Here is a 22,673-nt window from a genome sequence, read left to right as displayed (position 1 = left end):
ACCGTACTTGATACATGGGATTTGATCGAATCACTGCAAAACACTGTTTAATCTCACCCAGATGATTATCTAGTTATTTCTTTTATAATAAAAAAATAGTAAAAAGTATTTAGAAAGATCTTACCATTTGTATTTGACGAATCGCACGTAGGGATATTGACAATACGCACAAAGCTAAGGGTATTTCGTAACTGATGGATTGAGCAGCAGCCCGTAGACCACCCAAAAAGGAATATTTATTATTTGATCCATAACCTGCCATCAAGAGGCCTAAGGGGGTAATACTTGATACGGCGATCCAGAAAAAGACGCCTGTGCCAAGATTGGCTAAGATAACATCTTTCCCAAAAGGTATTATGGTGAAGCTTGTGAGGACTGGTACGACTACCATAGCTGGACCTAAGCACTAGTCAGGGCTATGACGTCAGATCACGGTTCCGAAGCAAGAAAAGGGCGTTCACATGGAAAACCGGCTAAATTGTGCAAAATGCTTCAAAAATTAATAACTCAAAAACCGTGCACCGGAATAGGGGTAGGTAAAAAGGAAAAATGATCAGTTCAAAGAGAGGAACAGGGCTATAAGGTTGGATTTGGACTTTAGTAAACGTAGGGTGTATTCACATAGCAGGACCTCAAAATCAGGAAATGAAGGAAAACTGCAAGGGAACAGCCCCAAGGGTGGGTGGAACATAACCGGGTGGGTGGGAAGGGTCCCCAGGAGGGTAAAAGCAAGGCAAGGCATTCATGCATGAGCAAGATAAGGCATATGTAGAGGGGTATGCAACATAGACGCGCAGGGACGCGTCCCCACACTTAAGACCTTAACGGATAGGGTTAACCGAACAACAGGGACCTAGGACCACGCCACAGATCATCCACTAACTTCCCCACACTTAAAACATGACCATCACTAAGAAACAGAAGTTGTAGGGTTAGAAAAACTTAGCCCGTTTCGTCAAAAATCAAGGTTGAGTATCGATGGCACGTCTAGTGTGGTTGTCGGCGCTGGAGGAACCAAGGCAGCTTCTCGGCACACGTCCGTCATGGCAGGGACCATGCGGCAGTACCCAGGGAGGTAGCTGATGGAAGGAATCGTAGGAGATTCGTTGTCGATGATGAGGGATATTACACTCAACTCACAGTCACTCAATTGGAATGAAAGAACAGTCATTCGCCCCATGACTAATATCACTTAAGGAAAAAGGATTGAAACCCGTATCTCATACCCGGTTGAGGAATCGACAAGGGGGGAATGGTGTAGAAAGGAGTATGCCAGGGTGCACAGTTGATGGTGCATTAGTGCGTCCAACCCGTCTGGCATAGGTGCAAGAAGAAAGGCAAGGGAGCTTTACAGTGCCGTGTACAGAACAGGGTGATGTGTCTTGTGATGACGGTAAAAACCCATCCCGTGGGTGCATAGGGAAACTGGAACATACCTGACTCCAAGTGTCGTAACGTCCCTCAATCTCACCTCTCGGTAATTGATTGAAGAAACTCCAGTCACACTCAGCCCACCCTCTGTCTCACGCTCTGTTGATAGATACAGGAGGGCAGCCTTTTCCTGAAACCCATTGATGTAAACCTCACAGTCACTTGTGCAAAGGGTGTATGCCTTGTGCGCATTTGATGGTGCAACTGTGCATCCCGCCCTGTGCCGGCACAAGGCAAGGGAGCCTTATGGTATAGTGAACAGAAACAAATTGTGCTTTGTGCTTTGAGAGGCCCATCCCGTGCGTGCAACACTTCATTCACACGTCTCACCTCTCATTTGATTTGAAGGGAAAAGACTGGTCTCTCGCCCCACCCTCTGTCTCACTCTCTGTTGATAGATACAAAGGGCAACCGTACTCACCTCCCCATCCGGTTAGGATGAAAGCTCACATCACTCGATTGTTTGTCGATGAAGATCGCGTCATCAGTTGTTGAAGAGGCGTACCTAGGGAGATAGCCATCAAATCGAACGTTGTATTGGATAGGAACATGTCGTAGCCCCTGCTGTACTTCCCTCAGTGCCTATCCCTGCTACTTCTGGCAGTGAACTCCCTGGGTATCTCACTTGCAATAACCTGTTCCGAGCACATAGAGAAGGATCCTTGGAGATCTCAGTTCCCTCCCTGAACAGTCTCGTCTCAGGAGATGTCATTCCTTTCCTCTGCAAGGATATTCAAAGTTCCATTGAGTTGTTAGTGACAGCCTGTGTTCAACAGCTGTACACATCTTTCTATGAAGAGCTCATGCAGTCCAAAGACCAGTTGCATAAGGCAACATCTGAGTTAGCTTCTGCTAAGGATACCCTAGCAGATCTATTTAAGCAAATGGAACAGCAAACCCAACTAGTTGCCACTCAAAGCGATGAGATTTCTTCATTGAAGACCCAGTTATTCGAGGCTCAGTCACAGGTTACTAGCCTTTCAGCAGAGAAGGAGAGGATGTCCAGTGAAGCGAAAGAATTCCAAGTTCTTTTAGATGACAAGCTTTCAGCTTTACAGACTGCTAATGACACAGTGGCCAACCAAGCCTTCCAAATTCAGCAGTTGCAAGATCAGCTTGCAAAGTCCCGCTCTGTTCCTCCAAGCCCTCCTGTTCCATTAATTCCTTCTCTTTCACAGCAGGACTTGGCTGCCCTACAGAGACAGGCTACTTTGTGCCCTTTATTCCAAGACAAAGTGGAAAGATTGCAGTCCCGAATGGACTTGTTATGGTCTACCTTTGAGAAGTTTCAGGACTGTGTCTTACCAGACCATTCTTTCTTTGTCCACTACCACTTACAGAAGTTGGTCTTCTAGATGAAGCTTTCCACGATGGATTTACCTTTTCCAGAGGATGGCTGGAGTGGGGCTTGGTCTGCTGAGTTGTTGACAGAGGTAGTTAGAATGCTCTTTGAAGATTCTGTCACGCCAGACACCATGTTGATGTCATACATGTATCTCCGAGGAGATTTGTTAATTCCAGATGAGGTAGATATGGCATGGTATGTGGGGGATGTGGTCTTACAGGCTATTTTATATGTCAATCATTTGGAGCTGCGCATAGCTGATATGTTTTAGAGTTATTCCTCCAAAGTGGCTGATTGTCAGGATAATTCGTGGCATCCCATGATTGATTCGGTGGTCCTAAATCAAAGACAAAATACAGCTCCTACCTTTAACCAGAGTACTAACCAACTGAGGATGGATCTCTTAACCTATCTTTCCAAACATAATCCATTTGATGCTATCTTCTTTGATGCCTATCATAGACGATCTCTTTTAGGACCTTCTGTTCCTACCCTCCTCTATTACCAACAAATGGCTCATCGCTATGCTATATATATTTCCCTTTGTCAAACTAATTCCACAGTAATTTTACCACTTTTTTTCCAACCTTCCAATTTCCCTTAAATTCCTATTTTCACTTACTGTTCCTTTATTGAGGATAGGGTATTTTCCCCTTCTCCACCCTGCCCTTCACCCCTCATTAATGTACCCTCCACATTTCCTATTTATCAGTTAACACCATTCCTTAGTGATTCCTTCCAAATTTCTGCCACTCCTTCTTTAACCTTTTCTTCCTTTTATGATTTTTCCTATCCTTCCCTACATCCACTTTCCCTTATTCCATTACCCTCTCCTAACACTTCCATATCTCAACCACCTCAGTTGGTTAGTGACTGTGCCGGTTTTGATAATCAGATTTCCAGAAGAAGCGGATGGAGTTCGGATGATTGCCTTACAGGACCACAGATTAATTGGCCAGTAATTCCAGGGGAATGGACAGTTTCCAGTCAAGCTTATCAAAACTATGTTCATTTTGCCCAACAGTATTCCCAGTCTGCAGATCCCTCAGTGAGATTAACTGCTCACTTTGCTTGGTACCTGGCGTATATGCATAGGCACTCTCATACTGATTCAAAGCCTATTCCAAAACTATGCAAGAATGTCAATGTTAGCATTGATTCCCAACAGCTGGAGATACTGTATTTTCATGCCCTCTGTTTGCCTAGCAAATACCTGGTCCTGTTGGAAAGGATGTGCTGTCTCCAATTTTTCCAAAATCCTCCTAAAAACTTTGTAGATGAATCCTTATCTATGGATTGATTCCGACAACATCAATCTTTTAAGAGGGATCATCTTCATTGATATCTTTCCAATGTATGGTGGAAGCTTTTTAATGCCAAAATCTTATTTTTGAGGAAGTCATTCAGATGGTTGTGTTGTGTATTAGTGTTTGTGTTGTGAGTTCATTTATGTCAAACGAACGTGGTGGTTTCCTATTGGATTTTGTGTACGAGCTATGTTTTGGAGATTTGTAGAGATGGGGTCGTGGTTGGAGAGTTGAAGCTGATGCTGATGAAGAAGAAGCAAACTCTTATATCCTTTACAAATTTGTTGTGATTTTTAGTTTGATAAGAGGTGTTAATCTATAAAGGGTTTTCCTTTCTTTGTATTTTTATATCAGAAACAGGTTATAAGATGGGGTCGTGTTGGATGGATTCTTTGTGAAAAGATATTGAAGATCATAGTGAAGCTTTTCTATGAACTTGTATTCCCTTTTTCCTGGGTCGGGAGGACGCTTCCTTATTAAGTGTGGGGATATGTTGAGTGTTGAAATGACTTGTTTTTTGGCTGATTTTTGTTGTTTTTGAGAGCTGAATGGTTGATTTTATGAGATGATTGGTTGGTTTAGAAGTGGATTGAGAGTGTTTTAGATGATATTGATTGTGTTTTGAAAGTTCATGATGTTTGTTGATGGTTCTGTGATGTTCTGATAGGTTCTGAATGGTTCTGTATACCTTCTGTTTTGCTCTGTTTTGGTCTGTTTTGTTCTGATTGTCTTCTGTAAAGAGGGATGGAGTATTGATTGATGAAGATTGAGATATTGTGAAAGTTTATTGAATGGTTTGTGAGAGTTTGGAATGGGTTGAGAATGAGTGATGTGGTTTTGATGACCTTCTGTAACCTTCTGTAACCTTCTGTAGAGCTTCTGCTTCTGCTTCTGTTCTGTTCTGTTCTGTACTGTCTCTGTTTTGGTACTGTTCTGTAGACTGTTCTGTATGCTTCTGTAAGTGTTCTGTGGAATGTATGTGTGACTTTGGGGAAAGTTTTCTAGCCTTGGAAAGAGGTGAATACAAGTGCAAAAGAGTTGAAAGAAGTGGAAGAAGTAGCTGCTGAAGATTCAAGTAAAGACTAGAGTGAAGTGACAGTAGTGAGCTGTGAAGAGACACTGTAGTGGCTCTGGTGACCCTTCATATCAGACATACCTCTTGGGAGGGGTATCCACGACCTAAGAGTGATGATTGAGAGTAATTTTTGAGAGATTGTAGTGAGGATATGATGTATTATTGATGGAGTGTGATAGAGAGAGTCAGAGATAGCCAATTCTACTGAAACAGAGTGATTGTATATGAGAGATTGAGAGAGAAGATTATGAAGATATTGAAGATGAATACTATGTGATGTATTTCCATTCAAAGATGGTGTACTTCTTTGCTTTCTTTGTTCTATTGATGGATTTTGTGAAGATGTTGAAGAATATGGTTGATTCTATTAAAAACCGTGGGAGATCTACATGATGCTGCATGAAGATTTGTTGTGCGTGGTGTTCTTTTCTTCATTGTGATCATATGAAACATGGTAAACAAGCTTGTTGATGTTACAAGATAGATTTTCTTGCAAGAGAATTCCCTTTTCCTTGGTGTTCCTCTCGGGGCTCCATGGCATGAAGATAAGTGAAAGACACCATTTTCTCAAAAGATATGGCTTAAGAAGGGTTCAGAGATAAATAGGTGATTCTAGATAAAAAGGTTGTGTACACAAGGTAAATGTGTTGTCCACCATATCCTTGAGTGATACATAGTAAGATGAGAATAGCACAACTCTTGAAGAAGAAGTATTGCCATAGCAATGCGATCAATCTGTGTGTTGATGTTGAAGAATAAGGGTAGCAGGCCATCCTCATAGGGAGTCAAAGGCTACTGTAAGAGCTTGACTATGAGGGAGAGATAATTGTAAGTGACTATGTAGGTAGGATCCAGGAGTTTTGAGTATAATTTAAGGAAACTATCAAATGAGGGCAGTAGGTCACGCAATTGGAAGTGATAGATTTTACTCCCATGCGGAGCATTGATATTGGGAAATTTGGGAAAGTTATGTCTACCATGCTTCTCAACATCATATTCTCTTCCATACCTTTTGGGATAAGGGCAATGGAGTACATCTGTCTTCTGATTTGAGTAACAACAGGCAAGATGGGCCATTTCATCTACTTCTTCAAGGATAGGGTATCTCCATTTAGATTGAAGCTTCCACACATCATGTGGCTTCTTAGTGAGATATTCCATCTTATTCTTCTTCTTGGAAATCTCACAAGCTACTTTCAAAGCTGATCTATCTTCTTTCTTCAACCACTTCTTGGTGATCTTCTCTTCCACTTTAATAAGATTTTGCACAGTATTGAGTGGTAAGGTGTCCTGGATTTAGCATCTTCATAGACATTGAAATAAAAAATGATGGTCTCCTCCTTTTGCTACTTTCCTAATAGGTCCTAATGGGCACATCTAGATCCTCTCTTTGTGCCTCAACACCTTGCATGTGCCAAGTGGATGCTCTAGCACATCTTGGGGGGTAGTGGCAAAAGGACTTGTACCATCCTATCAAAGTGCTCTTGGACCTTCGATGCCATGTTTGGTACTAGTGGTGGTTCCTGAGTTTCCTTTATGGCTCCCTCCTCTTGTTCAACAAAATCTTGGGGGTCCATGTAATCAAAAGAAGGAACCATGTCCTTAAGAGGCTCTATGGTAATGGGGTCTTCAGCAAGTGACGCATGTTGTATGTCATACAACTCAATGGATGTTGGGTGTACCATTCCTATATCTCTTAAATTTTGATCATTATACCCCATGGCATGCAAGTAAGCAATCATATGGCTTCGAGTTGTGTCCGAGTTGAAGACTGTGAGCTCCATTCCCTGTTTAAAATTGGCTAAGGAACTTGGTGCTAGTCCTAACTGAGCTTTGAGTTCCTCCACCATACCTGTGCTCCTAGATGATATGGTGCGAATAGCTTGCTATAAAGCCATTGCTGTGATGATAGTGCATGTTTATAGGTAGCTACATGAAGCTTAAACTAGCGTTCATTATTATGAAGGGAATTCGCCAAATCTGTGAGTAGTTGCTACAGTGTCTTCTCATAGCTCTCATTGCTTTCTCCTCAACTTGATTGACAATAGTAGTGAGACTTGTTCTAATTGTATCTTGCAACCATGTGAAGGCTATCTTAATCCTGTTTGAATCTAACATGTTTCTACTAAGTTTTTGGTGAGAGTTCTTGCCCTTTCCTTTTCCTCCTCCAATTGGACCATAAGATCTGCAACTTGAGCATGGGTAATTTCTTATATTTTCCTCATGATCTCAACTTCTTGTTGCAACTATTCTCTCAGTCCCTCCATATCTTTGTTATTCTCTACAATCTAGGTCTAAAGTCATGTAACTACTAGGCTAAGTGCCTCAAAAATGCATGATGAGTTGATCTCTATTCCTCATACTTCTTTTCTAATTCCATTATCTCTAGAATCACTCATTCCTTGTCCTATTTACAATGCTTCACATAAGAGCTCTAATGTGGCAAGACCACCCAATTTCATTGATGTTCTTCTTGTGAAATCTTTTGAGCTAGTGATAGTCTCAACATGTTGTTGCTTCTCCATATAAGAACTAACTATAACATCGTCATCATGTTTACCTTGTTCCAACTTGTTGACCTTGGCTTGTATGGTTTGTAAGGGTGGTCATGAGCATCCGAAAATCAGCTGAACCCATTACTAAGTGTTCCTCTTGAGCCTCTCCTTGACCTTTGTCAGTGTCTCCTACATTTCTAGTAGTTTCTTCCTCCATTTCCTTTGAGATGGAGGCTGCCTGTTTTCTCAAGTCATCATCAAATTATTCATGCATGGCTATGGCTAGGTCCTCCTTTTCCTTTTCGGGAGCTTCCTTCATGGGCTCGGCATCCTTCTGCAAGTCCTTGAGAGCTTTGTGATGATCTTTCTAGTATTTTCCTTTCTTTATCCCTTCTTTCCTGGCTCCATTTTAGGATGGACTACTCCATATTTGGCCCTTGTTTCTCTCTTGGTCTCTTGCCTTTCATTTGTCCTCCTTTTCCTTTGCAAGAGATTCCTTCATGGGTTGGGCATCCTTTTGACCTCCTAACCTTTGCCACGTCTGGGTCTACTTGCATTGACTCAGAGAGTCCTAAGGCTACATTGATGACCTTGGTGAGAGAATTGCCATTATTGATTATGAAAAACTTGGCCCCAGCAATGGTAGGCTTCTCATTAGGGTTTTTGGGGAGGGCTCAATGTGTCCTTCTAAGGGATTCACAGACTTGTTCCAACCAAAAATAATTCAAATCCCCCTTACCAATTTTACTAAATAGGATATCTTTTATAAAGCCCTTGAGTATCCTTCATGTATGGGTGTTGGGTCTGTTGTAAGTAAAGAAGTGATGAAAAACTTGTGCAAAGTTCCTAAGATCCTCCTCCCAAATAGTTGAAATCAATAGACCACCTGAAGTAACTACAAGCTTATCGCTCCATCGTTGATCTGCCAGATGAGTTTTCTAGGGTTTACCATGCTTCCCTGATCCTCAATAGAGACCTAAGGCTTGTTCCACTAATTTTGGCATGAGTACCACCTCCCCAATTTTCGGCTCTCTTCCTATCCAGTATCTCATTTAACTTGTTTTAGTCTCAATTTTATAGTTTTGCACAAAGTTGTAATAGTTAGCAAAGTGAATAGGCCCATTGGTTGCCCTAATATAGTCAATTGGCCCACATGTAGCTACCAACTCTCTAGTTTCATGATACCTATACCTACTGAGAATGTTTTCCATGTTGCTAAGGTGAAAAAACTTCAAGGCTCTATAGCCCCACAAGCTAACTTCAAGACCAAATCCTTTGCATTGCTTCATCATGAACACAATCCTTTCATCATTGTGAGGGTCCTTAATGGATACACCTGTAGGCATGTTCGCTAGTTTGATTAGAGAAATCTACATAGCGGCCATCTACTTTCAAAAAAATAAGACCACATCTTGAGAAATTTTCAGTTAATCCACACAAAACGTTACACTAGGAACCAAATGCCAACATTGATTAACCCCGTTTGCCCCCTATAAGCAACGAATACTAGCAAGCTTTCTAGCTTGCAGGGGCAAGTAGAGGAGTGGCAAAAAAGATGTCAATGCAACACAACAAAAATAAACAGGCACAAGATGAAGTGTGGCCAAAGAAAACACAAAGACAATAGGCAGAAAAGGGGAAGATGAAGGAAGGGTGGATAGCCAACAAGTGTAAAAGTTGGGGTATATATTCCAAGTCTGAAAATTCACCAAGCTCAAATGGGTGCATAGCCAAACCACACAAATAAGTGGTAATATTTGTGAGTAGATATGGACCAGTAAAGCGACTAGCCATATGGAGTTCCTCTATGAGAAGAACCTTATTAAACAATGGATAGTGTTGTAGGTTGGATGTCACTTCTAGGTTATGAGCTAAAATGATAGCATGGAGTAAAATAGGTGAATGATACATAGGATTATTAACTTGAAGATTACTACATTGTCACATCTTTGCTTAGTATGAAACAGTGGTCATAAGGTGACTTTGACCATGAGTGATCTCAAGACGCTGGCCATACCAACTGTGTAAGACAGGGTGAGAAGTTGCATGTTTGTCCATAAGGTCTGCAATTGTAGCACCATCATGCATCGCATTTGGTCACAGAAGCACAAGAAAAGATGAAATGAGAGGACTGGAGATGCTTCTGAGGAATAGTCTTGGCATACTTAGCTTGTACCAAGAGACTTTTGCGAAAGAGATGTTCATGCTCCTTCCACATGGGATTCCATTGAGTAGCAAGTTCAAGAATGTCATTGTCGACATAGTTCCAGGTCAATCATAGCAAAAAATTTTGCAAAAGTGGTAAACATAGAGTCGAATTGGAGTAACCAACTAGCTTTTGGAGGAATTTTCCATCATGGCCAAGTCTATTGCCATGTCGCTAAGATAAAGACAAGTGACCAAAGGTTTGAGACCAAAAGGGGGAGGAGCAGTGGAATTAATTTGAATATGAGGTGGAACCGGTTCCTTGCATTCATGTTGAAGTTTAGCTTGGGTTGTGTGATCGAATTGATGGACTAGCTATGAAGGGTTGTCAGAGACAGATGCCCCCAGGGAGGTCAATTTGTCACATAAATATATGTATGTATCATGTTGGTTCAACATAAGGGATTTTTAAATACCCTTTTTACACATTTTTTACATATAGAAGGGTCCCATATAAAGAGGTTACTTATAGATTGAATAGAAAAGGGTTATATTTTATTAAGAAAAAAATCACAAATAAGGATGTTTATAAATAGGCCTTAAACGCACTTGATATAGAGGGTATACATATAGTGAACTACTCAGGTAGATGCTGCAAATGAGTCTTAGGCGCAAGGGTAGGTGTGATAAGAAGATCAATAGGTGAATCTGGAGAAAAAGATGGAGATGGGGAGTTAGAGGAAGGCAATATAAGTGACTCCTCTCAGGCAGTGGGTATGCAAGTGGGATTGAAGGAGGTGGAGAATAAAATTTTGCAAGACGACACACTTGGGGGTGGGAATGGATAAGAAGCTCGCAAACAGGAAGTTCAACACTCTTGGAGCTGCCAAGAGCATTTGAGGTTAAAGCCTTAGGAGAAATGATAAATAAACATTTAGATTATTTGGGAATCCAAATGTAGGCATTACCTTTGTAATAGACTTGGGCTCCAAGAGAGTGCAAGCCATGCAACACAAGGAAGTTTTGGGATTCGAAAGAGTCTTGTGATATCGGATTAGCCATCTATGCAACGGCTTTGAGGGTGAGATAGAGGGAGGCAAGGAGGGAGAAAGGGAGAGAAAGAGGAAGGGAGGGAGGGAGAGAGTGGGGAGAGAGAGTGTTGAGTGTGGAAATGATTGGTTTTTGGGCTGATTTTTTGTTGTTTTTGTTGCTGAATGGTTGTTTTTGGTGGTTGATTGTTTGAGTTTGAAGATGTTTTGAAGTTTTTGGAGTGGTTTGAGTATGTTTGAAAGGGTTTATGTTGGTTTTTGATGAAATATGTTGTTCTGAAGAGTTCTGTAATTCTCTTTGTATGGTTCTGTAAAGCCTGATTTTCTTCTCTTTTGTTCTATTTTGGTAGTTGAGATGGTTGAATGGATGTTTTAAGAGATAATTGAAATGTGTTAAAAGGTTTATGAAAGATTGAATTGGTTTTGTTTTAGTTTTTATGGATTCTGTTGATCTTCTGTAAAGTTCTGTGCTTCTGTAGCTCTGTAGTCTTGATGCTCTGGGTTGCTCTATGGTCTGTTCTGTTTGTTTCTGTTGAGTGTTATGATGGATGTATGGATATTTTGGGAAGTGTTTTTATCTTAGGAAAATGATGAATGGAAGCTCTATTCAAGTTAAAAGAAGTGAAGAAGTAACTGCTGAAGATTTACAGAAGATTCACAGAAGGTTACAGAAGGATAGTGATAGAAGACAGATCTCACAGGACACTATGAAGTTTCTGGTGCCCCTTCATATCAGACATACCTTTTGGAAGGTGTATCCACGACCTAATGAGGGTTATTGTGAGTGATTATGAGAGTATTGTAGTGAGGATATGATGTAGTATAGAGAGCATACTATTGTGAGAGAGATCATATGCAAGAGATAGTCGATTCTATGTGAAACATTGTATCTTTCTATGAGGAAGAAGACTATGAAGACAATGAAGATGAATACTGTGTGATTTCTTTCCATCAAAAGTTGTGTTCTCTTTGTTTATTAATGAAGAAAATGAAGAATATGAAGAACATGATCAAGTTTGTTAAAGTTAAATCCGTGGGAGAAATATACTATGATGCTGCGTGAAGAATTGTTGTTTTCTTTGTTTTGATGATCAAAAGAATGCAATAAAAGCTTGTTGATGTTACAAGATAGATTTTCTTGCAAGAGAATTCCTTTTTCCTTGGTGTTCCTCTTGGGGCTCCATGTTTTTTGTGCGTAGCCAGGGAAACTTGCCATCAACAAGCACCAGAAGAGGCTGAAAATGAAGGAAATGGCATTGCCAAGAAGAGGAGAATTCAATGGATGTTTGTAAAGTTCCTTCTTCCACTGAAGAGTTAGAATTTCTCATAATAAAAGCCACTTTCCACAAGAAGTTCATCCCACAATGGTGGAAACATATCACTATCATGATGCATGCTCTATGTGGTGGACTGTTTCCTCTTCCTGTTGAAGCAGCAAAAACTTGCATCTTGGTGGCAAACTGTTTGGGAACAAATTGAAGAGCAGAAATAGAGAGAATGACCATCCATGGAAGATTTGGCATTCATTGAGAAGTTTCTAGACATCATCAAGTGGGAGATTGTGAAGAAGCTTCAGGAGTCGTGGTCTGTAGAGGTTCACGAAGATAAGAAGGAAAAAAGTTGGAATTTGTTCGTGGATGCTCAACAGCAAGTTACATGGGATGCTTGGTGTTCTGACTTGTCCAATTGGCAACCCACTGGAAATTGGTAGATAGAGTGTTCTTTACAACATACACTATTGAAACCATCAGAAGCTGGCATTACTATGATGATGGCACCACCACAATGCTTAGACATATGCATTTTGACACCTTCAGAACCAAATACCTTCCTCTGTGCAGTGGCATGAAAGCAGAATTCAGAGACATTGAAAAGAAAGAAGTAGAAGAAATGTTGGCAAGAGAGTCCTCCAGAGATTGAAGCCTTCTGTTATCCCTTTGTGGAGCACTAACAACATAGTGGAGCCAACCCCCTGATGAATGACGCAATAAAGAGGCAAGCGTTAGAACGAGTCCAGACGTACGTGAGAAGAGAGAAGGCAAAAATCAAATCTGAGAACGAGCTACCAGGAGAAGCCACCTTTGACGCCCTTGGGGAACTCTTTACAGAAGTCCCAATGGCACATCAAGCCCTTCCTCCTCCTACTGGAGGTCCACTTCCAAGCCAGATCCGTCCTGGAAATATTGATGAGACAGGCCAGCGAATGTAGTCCAGTTTCCAATTTTTAAGGGAGAGTACAATGAAGACCCCGATCTTCATGTAGCAGAGTTTATGGTAGCATGTGTGGCTAACAATGCCAGAACCCCTGAGCATTGGTTAGCAATATTCCCCGCCACTTTTAAGGGCGCGGAATTTTTAGTGGTATGAGAGACAAGCAGCATGAACTTTTGGCACATGGGACAACCTGAAGTTGGCCTTCCTTACTAAATTCAGGCGTGAATGTTTTGAAGAGTAGATGCGAGAGGAATTTATGAATTTAAGTCAGTCCTCTGGAGAAAGAGTAGAAGCTTATGTCTCACGAATGGAATCCATCCTGAAGAGATGGACTAACCATAATCTAGATGATGGTATTCAAAAGGGAGTGTTTCTCAAAGGATTACAACCAAAAGTCCGTAAGTTTGTGGAGCTGCAAAGACCAGCCACACTGCAAGCTACAACAGAAGGTGCGAGACTGTACGATGAAGTGAAAGCTAGATTGGTGATGAATCCAGGAAAAGGAGTCCCACCTCCTCTGATGTTAGGAATGATGTACCCACCAAATGCAATCCTAAGGACTGTCCCTTACCCCTACCAACAGATGCCCCCAGTATCACAGTACAGTGCACCAAATCCACAGTGGCCACAATCCATGCCTCAAATGATGGTTCAACCACAACAACAATGGTCCCAAACAATTCCCCCAATGCCAAATCAGTAGCAAATAGCCAACAGTTCAAACAGGAGCTCAGAATCAGAATCAGAACAGAGACCCCTCTGCACCAGCCCAACCTGTTTATGCAGTGATTACAGAGACTCCTCAAAACCCTACTGCCAGTGCCTCAGGAGGAGAAAGATTGAAGAATTATTTATCCAACTCAGTTGCAAATATCAAAAAGGAGTTGATGGATGTGATTACACAGCAGCTACAGACGCTGAAAGTGAATACCACTAGCATATCCAATGTTGCAAGAGTAGGAAGAGATGTGATGCAGTCAAATACTTGGTGTGGTAAGTGTCATCAAGCAGGCCATTTAGCCACTGAATGTACATGAAAGCCAACCATTCCTGGAGCCTTCTGTTCCTACTGTTTGCAGAAGAACCATACAGAGGATATTAGATCTCTGAAGGAGATGCATGATAGGAGGAAGGAAAAAGACGCAAGATTCAACTTGCTGGAATCCAAAATGACAACATAGGATATTGGACCAAAGCCTAGGGAGTTTGGTCCTAATTTCGGACCTAGAAGATTTTCATCCCAAAGTTACAGAGGAAGACAGTCTGGCGGTGGTTAGAGATCAGAAGTGGAGTGTTATAGATGCGAAGAAAAGGGACACATTTCACCAAATTGTCCAAATTCTAGAAGGTCAGTGGATTACAAGCCCTTATGCAGTCGATGCAAAGGAGAAGGCTACACTGCAAAAGACTATCCAAGCCCAGCCCCAGTGAAAAACAGTGTTACTGATAATCCATCCAAGGCCCAAGAGCCTACCTCCAATTTAGTGGAATTGGAAGTTGCTGCCATCACGTGTGCAAAGAAGAAGGAACCACCTATCCAGAAAGAAAATAATAGTCCTGCTAGAATAGTAAAGTTCAATCTTCCAACAGAAGAACAGAACAGAACAGAGCCTTACAGTGCCGTACAGAGCACTACAGTGCCACAGAGAGGCACAGAGACAGTTCTAGAGATAGGACCAGAGGTCCAGGAGGTAGAAGAGGAGGAAGTGCCACAAATGGCAGAAGAAGGTCCCATGATGCCCCTATTGGAAGAAAAAAGTAAAATGAAAATGGGTGTCGCCCCATTCCCTAACTGGTTAGAGAAGCCAGTGGATCCTATTAAGGAATACGATGTGGTCAGAGATCTAGATACCTTTAAGCCAAACCTCACATTCCGACAATTGTTGATGTTGTCTCCCAGTTGCCAAAAAAGGTTCAAAAGTATACTGACAAGAAGACGTGGATTAGGGATTGCTCCCTCAACAGCAACAAAGTCCAACAAAGCTCTAGAGCCTGTAAAAGAAGTGGATGTGGCTAACATCTTCCTAGATCCAGGTACCCCAGAGACTGGCGTGTGGATAGAAGGATGCTTTATTGCAAATGCACTGATTGATGGTGGTTCATCAGTGAACATTATGACGGATGTGACAATGAAGGATCTAGGACTACAGGGTGTGCAACCAACCCAATGGCTCATCAGACTGGCGGATCAAAAAAGAATCAAGCCTTTGGGCATTCTCCCATATGTGAAGACTATAGTGGCTGGAAAAGATTATTGGCTAACCTATCTGGTGGTGAAGCCAAACTCTTATGGTACATCCTACCCCATGTTACTGGGCAGACCATGGCTTTTTGAAGCCAGAGCAAGGATGGATTGGTTCAAAGGAACCTTGACCTTGGGTAGAGGACCCAATAAAGTGGTGCTGAAGCTATATGGTGCTCAAAAAGGACATGGATCCACCTCCTTGGAATTATCTTCTGACTCCCCAATGAGGCTACAGATGGAACATCAGTAGATGAAGATACTATCAAACAGATCCTTCCCAAGAAAACAGTGGCACAGTCCCTGACAGTGGGCACTGTAAGCCAACTTCCTCAAGATTCAAAACCATTATCAATGGGTGAATACTTCCTACCTGAACCAGGAACAAGTTCCGAAATCACTTCTGACAGTGAGATAGAAGCATGGATATACTGCTCTCCTTGTTACATGACCATAGCAGAGTCGGTTGACAGAGGCAGAAGGCAAAACAGAGGACCTGTTCTTCTCTTACAAAGCGCCTACAGAGGCAGAGCCGGAGTCTGAAGAGGATGATGATGAATCTGAAGAAGGAGACTTTGAAAGAGAAACAGAAGAAACCACTCCACCCACAGAAGGCATAGATGAGGAGGGAGTTTCAGAAGCTTCAGAAGCAGAAGACCCCATGCTGTGGGATAGAATGGCAATGGTACCCTTTGGATTGGTAAATGGATCTTTCCATAGGCAAAGCCTACGTAAGAAGTGGATCAAGCAAAATAAGCTGTCTTTTATTAGTGGTTCTTGTCGCACCTATCCACACTTGTCAAGAAAGAATGATGATAATGCTCCTTGTCAACAAGTACCAGTCCCAAGGCCACAACAGAATTCCGAGAGCCCCTATTTTGTAACATTCCTGGATGCATCCTCTGAAGAGGAGTCCTCAAGCTCTAAGGTAATTAACATTCAAACCAAAACTGAGACAGAGATGATCCCATTTCACCATTTCAAGGGGCAACCTAAGTCCTTACTGCAAGAAGACGTTGGGTCTAGTGCGACATCATAAGAGGACACCACCCCCTTGAAGGAGTCGGATCTGTACCCAGAAGCAGTCCGTGGGACCTTCGTCCCTGAAGTAGAAGGTGGAAGGAAGTTAACCTTTGTGGATGGAGATGGCACTGAACGCCATTCGAAGGTGGGTAGCAGCCTACCAGAAGAGGAGTTGTCAACCTTGTACAACTTGTTGAAAGAGAATTTGGACGTGTTTGCATGGTCCTACAAAAACCTAAAGGGGATTGATCCCACAACATGTCAGCATCAATTGATTTGGAGCCTGATGCCAAGCCAGTACGGCAACGACAGAGGCGAATGAACCTGAATTATTCCACATTGGTGAAAGCAGAGCTGCTGAAGCTTCTGGAAGCCGAATTCATCTATCCAGTGGTAAATAGTGAATGGGTCTCACCCATCGTGGTTGTACCCAAGAAGAATGGCAAGCTTCGTATATGTGTGGATTTCCGCAAGTTGAATTCCAAGACGAAGAAGAATCACTTTCCTATCCCTTTTACAGACCAACTGTTGGACACAGTGGGCAGGACATAAGCTTTATTCCCTTCTGGATGGATTCAGTGGATACAACCAAGTGCAGATAGCAGAAGAAGATTAATCCAAAATTACCTTCACCACAGAATGGGGGACCTACGCTTACCGAGTGATGCTGTTTGGACTCTGCAATGCCCCTGCTACTTTCTAGCGAGTCATGATGGCCATATTCCAAAATCATCTGCACGACTTTATTGAGGTATATTTGGATGACTTCTGTGTCTATAGTTTGATCCGTGAACACTAGGGACATTTGGAACAATGCTTTGACCAATGCCGGGAGTATGGGATCTCCCTCAACCATGACAAATGCATCTTTGGGGTCTCTTCTGGAGTTCTATTGGGCCACATTGTCTCTACACAAGGGATATCAACAGACCCTTCAAAGATCGAGAAGATCGCAGCTCTGGTAGCACCCACCAACCTCAAACAGTTGAGGGGATTCCTAGGCCATGTGGGTTACTATAGAAGGTTCATAGCCCATTTTGCAACAAAGGAAACCTCCTTGCACAAGCTTCTGAGAAAAGATGCAGAGTTTATTTGGACGGAAGAATGTGACAAAGCCTTCAACACTCTGAAGCAGTGTCTGGTTTGGGCACCCATTCTGCAACCTCCTGATTGGATGAAGAAGTTCCATGTGCACACTGATGCATCCATTGAAGGCTTAGGTGTAGTTCTATGCCAGAAGGCCCCCTCTAAATTAGATCAACCGATCTATTATGCAAGCCGAAAAGTCACTGATAGGAAACGGAACTATATAGTGACAGAGCTGGAGTGCTTGGCAATGGTGTTTGCCCTAGAGAAGTTTCGCCACTACCTACTATCTACCCACTTTAAATTTTATGTGGATCATGAGGCCCTGTCTTTCCTGATGAGCAAAGTAGATGTGAAAGGACGAATGATGAGATGGCTCCTTCTATTCCATGAGTTCGACTTTGAGGTAATTACCAAACCTGGTCATTTCCATGTTCTAGCTGATCATCTGTCGCGTATCCCACAGACTGCAGACGAGGAGCAGGATGATCCAAACCTCCCTGATGCTTCCCTATTTCTAGTAGAAACTGTAACCCCCTAGTATGCAGACATTGCCAATCTGCTGGCAACCCAACAGTACCCTCCTGGCATTTCTAGTCGGGAAAGGAAGAAGCTTATGTTAGAATTAGCCCCCTACACCCTGTTAGGTGGAGCACTGTACAAGAAAGGCAAAGATGAAGTGCTCAGAAGATGTGTTGCAGGAGAGGGATTGTTTTGAAGGCTTGCCATGACGAGCCATGTGGAGGCCACTTTGCAGGAGAAGCTACAACTAGGAAGGCTCTACTAGCAGGATACTGGTGGGGCCGACCCTCCACAAGGATGCATATGATTACTGTAAAAGATGTGATGCTTGTCAGCGAATGGGGAAACCCACCAAAACAAGTGCCATGCCACTACAACCTATCCTTCCTTTGAAGCCGTTCGAGAAGTGGGGCATCGACTTCGTCGGCCCAATCGATCCACCCACCAAAAGAAAACAGAACAGATACATCTTGGTATGTACGGATTATGTCACAAAGTGGTATGAAGCTAAAGCCCTAAAGCGGGACGATGGTAACAACGTGGCCTTGTTTATGTACGAGAATATCATCACCCATTTTGGCAGTCCCCTAGAGCTGGTAAGTGACAGAGGCACTCATTTCATTAATAAAGTCATGGAAGAGTTGACAGAGCTGTATAAGATCCGCCATCGCAAGTCCACTCCTTATTACCCCAGAGCCAATGGCCAAGTCGAAGTCACCAATTGCATCCTCTGCTCGATTCTGACAAGAACAATTGCCGCACATCGTCATGATTGGGATGATCAACTTACAGAGGCCCTTTGGGCGTACAGAACCTCCCATAAAGCAGCTACAGGACAGACACCCTTCTAGCTGATGTATGGTACAGAAGCTGTTTTCCCTGTTGAACTGGAATTGCCCTCTTAGTGAGTGGCTATCAAAGAGCGTTTGGGGGATGATGATTCACCGCAACGCCATCTCCTGCACTTGGAATGTTTGGACGAAACTCGCAGGATAGCTCTACAGTACATGGAAGCCACGCAAGCTCGACGTAAGGCTTACCATGACAGCTTCCTCAAACACAAGGAGTTCAAAGAAGGTGATTTGGTCCTAGCCTATGATTCACGATTTGGCAAGTTTCCTGGCAAGCTCCAACAGCGGTGGATGGGCCCATATAAGGTACTTGCTATTACCCTTATGGTTCTATCCAAGTGCAGATCATTGATGCCTCTGATGATCCCTTCCTGATCAATGGATATCGCCTGAAGAAATACTTCCCTCCTTGGGGATCTTGACAATCACGGTCACCTGGTCCTTTCCCCCCGTTGGCGTGGCACTGTAACTCTTATGATGCTACTTCAGATAGCCGTTCTTCAGCCACTCCTGATGAGGTGGACGCAACCCTCTGTCCCCTCAGCCCCACCTTCCAGCCCTAATATCTTATCCTCTATTTTCCACCAGTGGCGGCAGTGGCGAGGTTGGTTCTGACAAATGGTGTTTCTACCATTCCCTTGCTTAATTCGAAAAAAAGGAAAATAATATACATATCGGTCATGGGAGAAAAGGACTTCGGTTCCTGTCATGCCAACCTATTCTTCGAGAAAAGGTGGAGACACCCTCGGGAATAGGAGAAAAAAAAAACAACAAAACACAAAAAAAAGAAAAAAAAACAAGAAAAGAAAAACAAAATGTTATGGGAGAAAAGGAAGAAATTCCCTGTCATAGCACGCCTCATTCCAAGAAAAGGTGTTTAACACCCTTGGGCAGGAAGCTGGCTATGGAAAAGGTGGCAACACCCAGTAGTCTAGAAAGTGGATTCATCAATTGACATCCCCAGGATCGAGTTCCGAAGTTGCCTCCCTTGGTACGCTGTGTCCTGTGCCTTTCTGCAAAGCGTTTAACGGTTCTCTAGCAGACGCTATGTTCCTATCTAACACAACATTCGATCTGATGGCTCCCTCCCTGGGTATGCCTCTTCAACAACGGACGACGCGATCTTCATCGACAAACAATTGGGTGACGCGAGCTTTCATCCTAACCGGATGGGGAAGTGAGTATGGTTACCCTCTGTAACTATCAACAGAGCGTGAGACAGAGGGTGGGGCAAGTGACCAGTCTTTTCCCTTCAAATCGAATGAGAGGTGAGAAGTGTGAATGAAGTGTTGCACGCAGAGATGGGCCTCTCAATGCGTAAAGCACGATTTGTTTCTGTGCACTGCACCATAAGGCTCCATGGCCTTCCTTCTCGCACCCTATGCCGGCACAGGGCGGGATGCACAATTGCACCATCAAATGTGCACAAGGCATACAACCTTTGTAGAAGTGACCATGAGGATTACATCAATGGGTTTCAAGCAAGGGCTGCCCTCTGTAACTATCAAACGAGCGTGAGACAGAGGGTGGGCTGAGTGTGACTGGAGTTTCTTCAATCAATTACCGAGAGGTGAGGTTGAGGGACGTTACGACCTTTGGCGTAAGGTATGTTCTCTTTTCTCTATGCACCCACGGGGTGAGTTTCTGCCATCATCACAGGACACGTCACCCTATTCTGTACACTATACTGTAAGGCTCCCTTGCCTTCCTCCTTGCACCTATGCCAGACGGGTTGGACGCACTAATGCACCATCAATTGTGCACCCTGGCATACTCCCTCTGCTCCATCTCCTTGTCAATTCTTAAACCGGGTGTGAGATATGGGTTTCAATCATTATTCATCGAGTGATGTTCGTAATGGGGCGAGTGATTGTTCTCTCATCCCATCTGAGTGCTGTAAGCTGAGTGACTCTCCTTCGTCAACGACACCGACTCGACGCGATTCATCCATTAGCTACCTCCCTGGGTGCTGTCGCATGGTCCCTGCCACGAAGGACGTGTGCTGTGAAGATACCTTGGTACCTCTGCAGACAACGACAGTGGACGTGCCATCGACAGTCAACCTTGATTCTCGACAACATGGGCCAAGTTTTTCTAATCTTACACTTTTTGTTGTTAGTAATGTTCATGTTTTAAGTGTGGGGACATTAACGGTTGGTCTGTTGTGGGGTATTAGGTCCTTGTTGCTCGGTCAACCCTACCCGTTAAGGTTTTAAGTATGGGGACGCGTCCCTGCGCATCTATATTGCATACCGCCCTACATATGCCTCATTTGGATCATGCATGTACGCCATGACTTTCTCTTACACTCCTGGGTCCCTTCCCCACCCAGCCATCCCTTGTCACCCCTCCCTTGGGGCTGTTTCTCCTTCATTTTTCTTTTTTCCTTATTTTATTGTGTTTCCATGTGAACGCACCCTACGTTCCCCCACATTCAAATCTAAACTTATAGCCCTGTTTGTCCCTTCGAACTGTCCCATTTTTCTTTTTACCCACCCCTGTTCTGATGCACGATTTTTGAGTTATTAATTTTTGACGGCTTTTGCAAAAATTAGACTGTTTTCCATGTGAATGCACTTTTCTTGCTTCAAAACTGTGATCTGACGTCATAGCCCTGACAACCACTTTCTCCCTGATATTTTTCCTTTTTACTCCGTGTCCTTCCAATGCACGGTTTGTCCAATATTAATTTTGCGGTTTCTCAAGACCTTTTCATGCGTCTTTTTGACATTTTTCCATGTGAACCTGCCTTGTTTGCATCGGAATTCCAGTTTGACTTGACAGTCGTGTCCATTGCACCTTTCCCTATATTTTTCCTTTTTTCTTCCTCTTATTTTGACTTTCGAATTTATTATTATTAATTTTTAAAAGTGTTTTTGAGTATTTTTTTGGTGTTTTTTGCAAATAAAAGCCTCCGAACCCTATCGAAACTGCGTTTTAATGTGACAGTCCTATGTGCATATTTGTCGTTTTGCTGCCCCATTTTCATGTGTCATTTTTACGTTTTTCCCATGTGAACGCATCCTATTTCGGTTGAAATTGTGTTTCGACATGATAGCTTGTTGGGCGCGTTCTTCTACATATTTTTCCTTCTTTCTGCCCTGCGTTCTAACGAGCGGATTTCTCGAACTTAATCCCCGTATGTGTTTTCCGGGCCGTTTTTCATGTTTTTTGCATGTGCACGCCCTTTATTCCTCCTGGAACCCCCGTTGCCCTTTTCCCCTATCTTCCCCCTACCATTTGGTATATTTTTTGTTTTTATGCCATTTCGTTTCGACGATCGGATTGTGAGATATTAATTTTTCTTTATTTTGCCGTGTTTCGCGCAACTCGTCTCGCGCGTGAACGCACGCATTTGTGGTTTTACGCGTCTTGCCACGCCCGATCACGTACACGCACCCCGTGCTGACGTCCCGATGCCATTCCGATCCCGCGACGGCAAATTTTATTACCCTGCCCCGCGCATGCGCGCGGGACGAGCGCACACCTTTCTTTTACTTAATTTATTCATTATTTTAACAATTTTTTTTCTTTATTATTATTATTTAAAAAATAATTATATCCCCCCTCCCGCGTCCGTTACCTCTCCTCTGTCCTTCCCTCCTCTCTCTCCTTCTCTCTATCTCTCTCTTCTTGATTATTTCGTTTTCTCTCTCCCCGTAACCCCCTCTCTCTCTCTCCCCTCCTTCTGCTTCTTTCCTTCCTCCTCTCCTCCTGCCTTCTTCTCCCCACCTCCTCCCTTTCTCCTCCTCCTTCTCCCTCCTTCCTCCTCCCTTCATCGCCCTCTTCCTTTTCTCCTCCCTCCCCTCCTCCTTCACCCACCTCCTCCCTTTCTCCTCCTCCTTCGCCTCGCCTCACCTCCCTCCCCTCCTTCACGTTCCTTGGGCC

Source organism: Lygodium microphyllum, chromosome 1 (assembly GCF_053477565.2).
Source record: "Lygodium microphyllum isolate KBCC chromosome 1, Lygodium_microphyllum_v1.1.10, whole genome shotgun sequence".
In the NCBI taxonomy this organism is placed as follows: Eukaryota; Viridiplantae; Streptophyta; class Polypodiopsida; order Schizaeales; family Lygodiaceae; genus Lygodium; species Lygodium microphyllum.
This window is presented reverse-complemented; position numbering follows the sequence as displayed.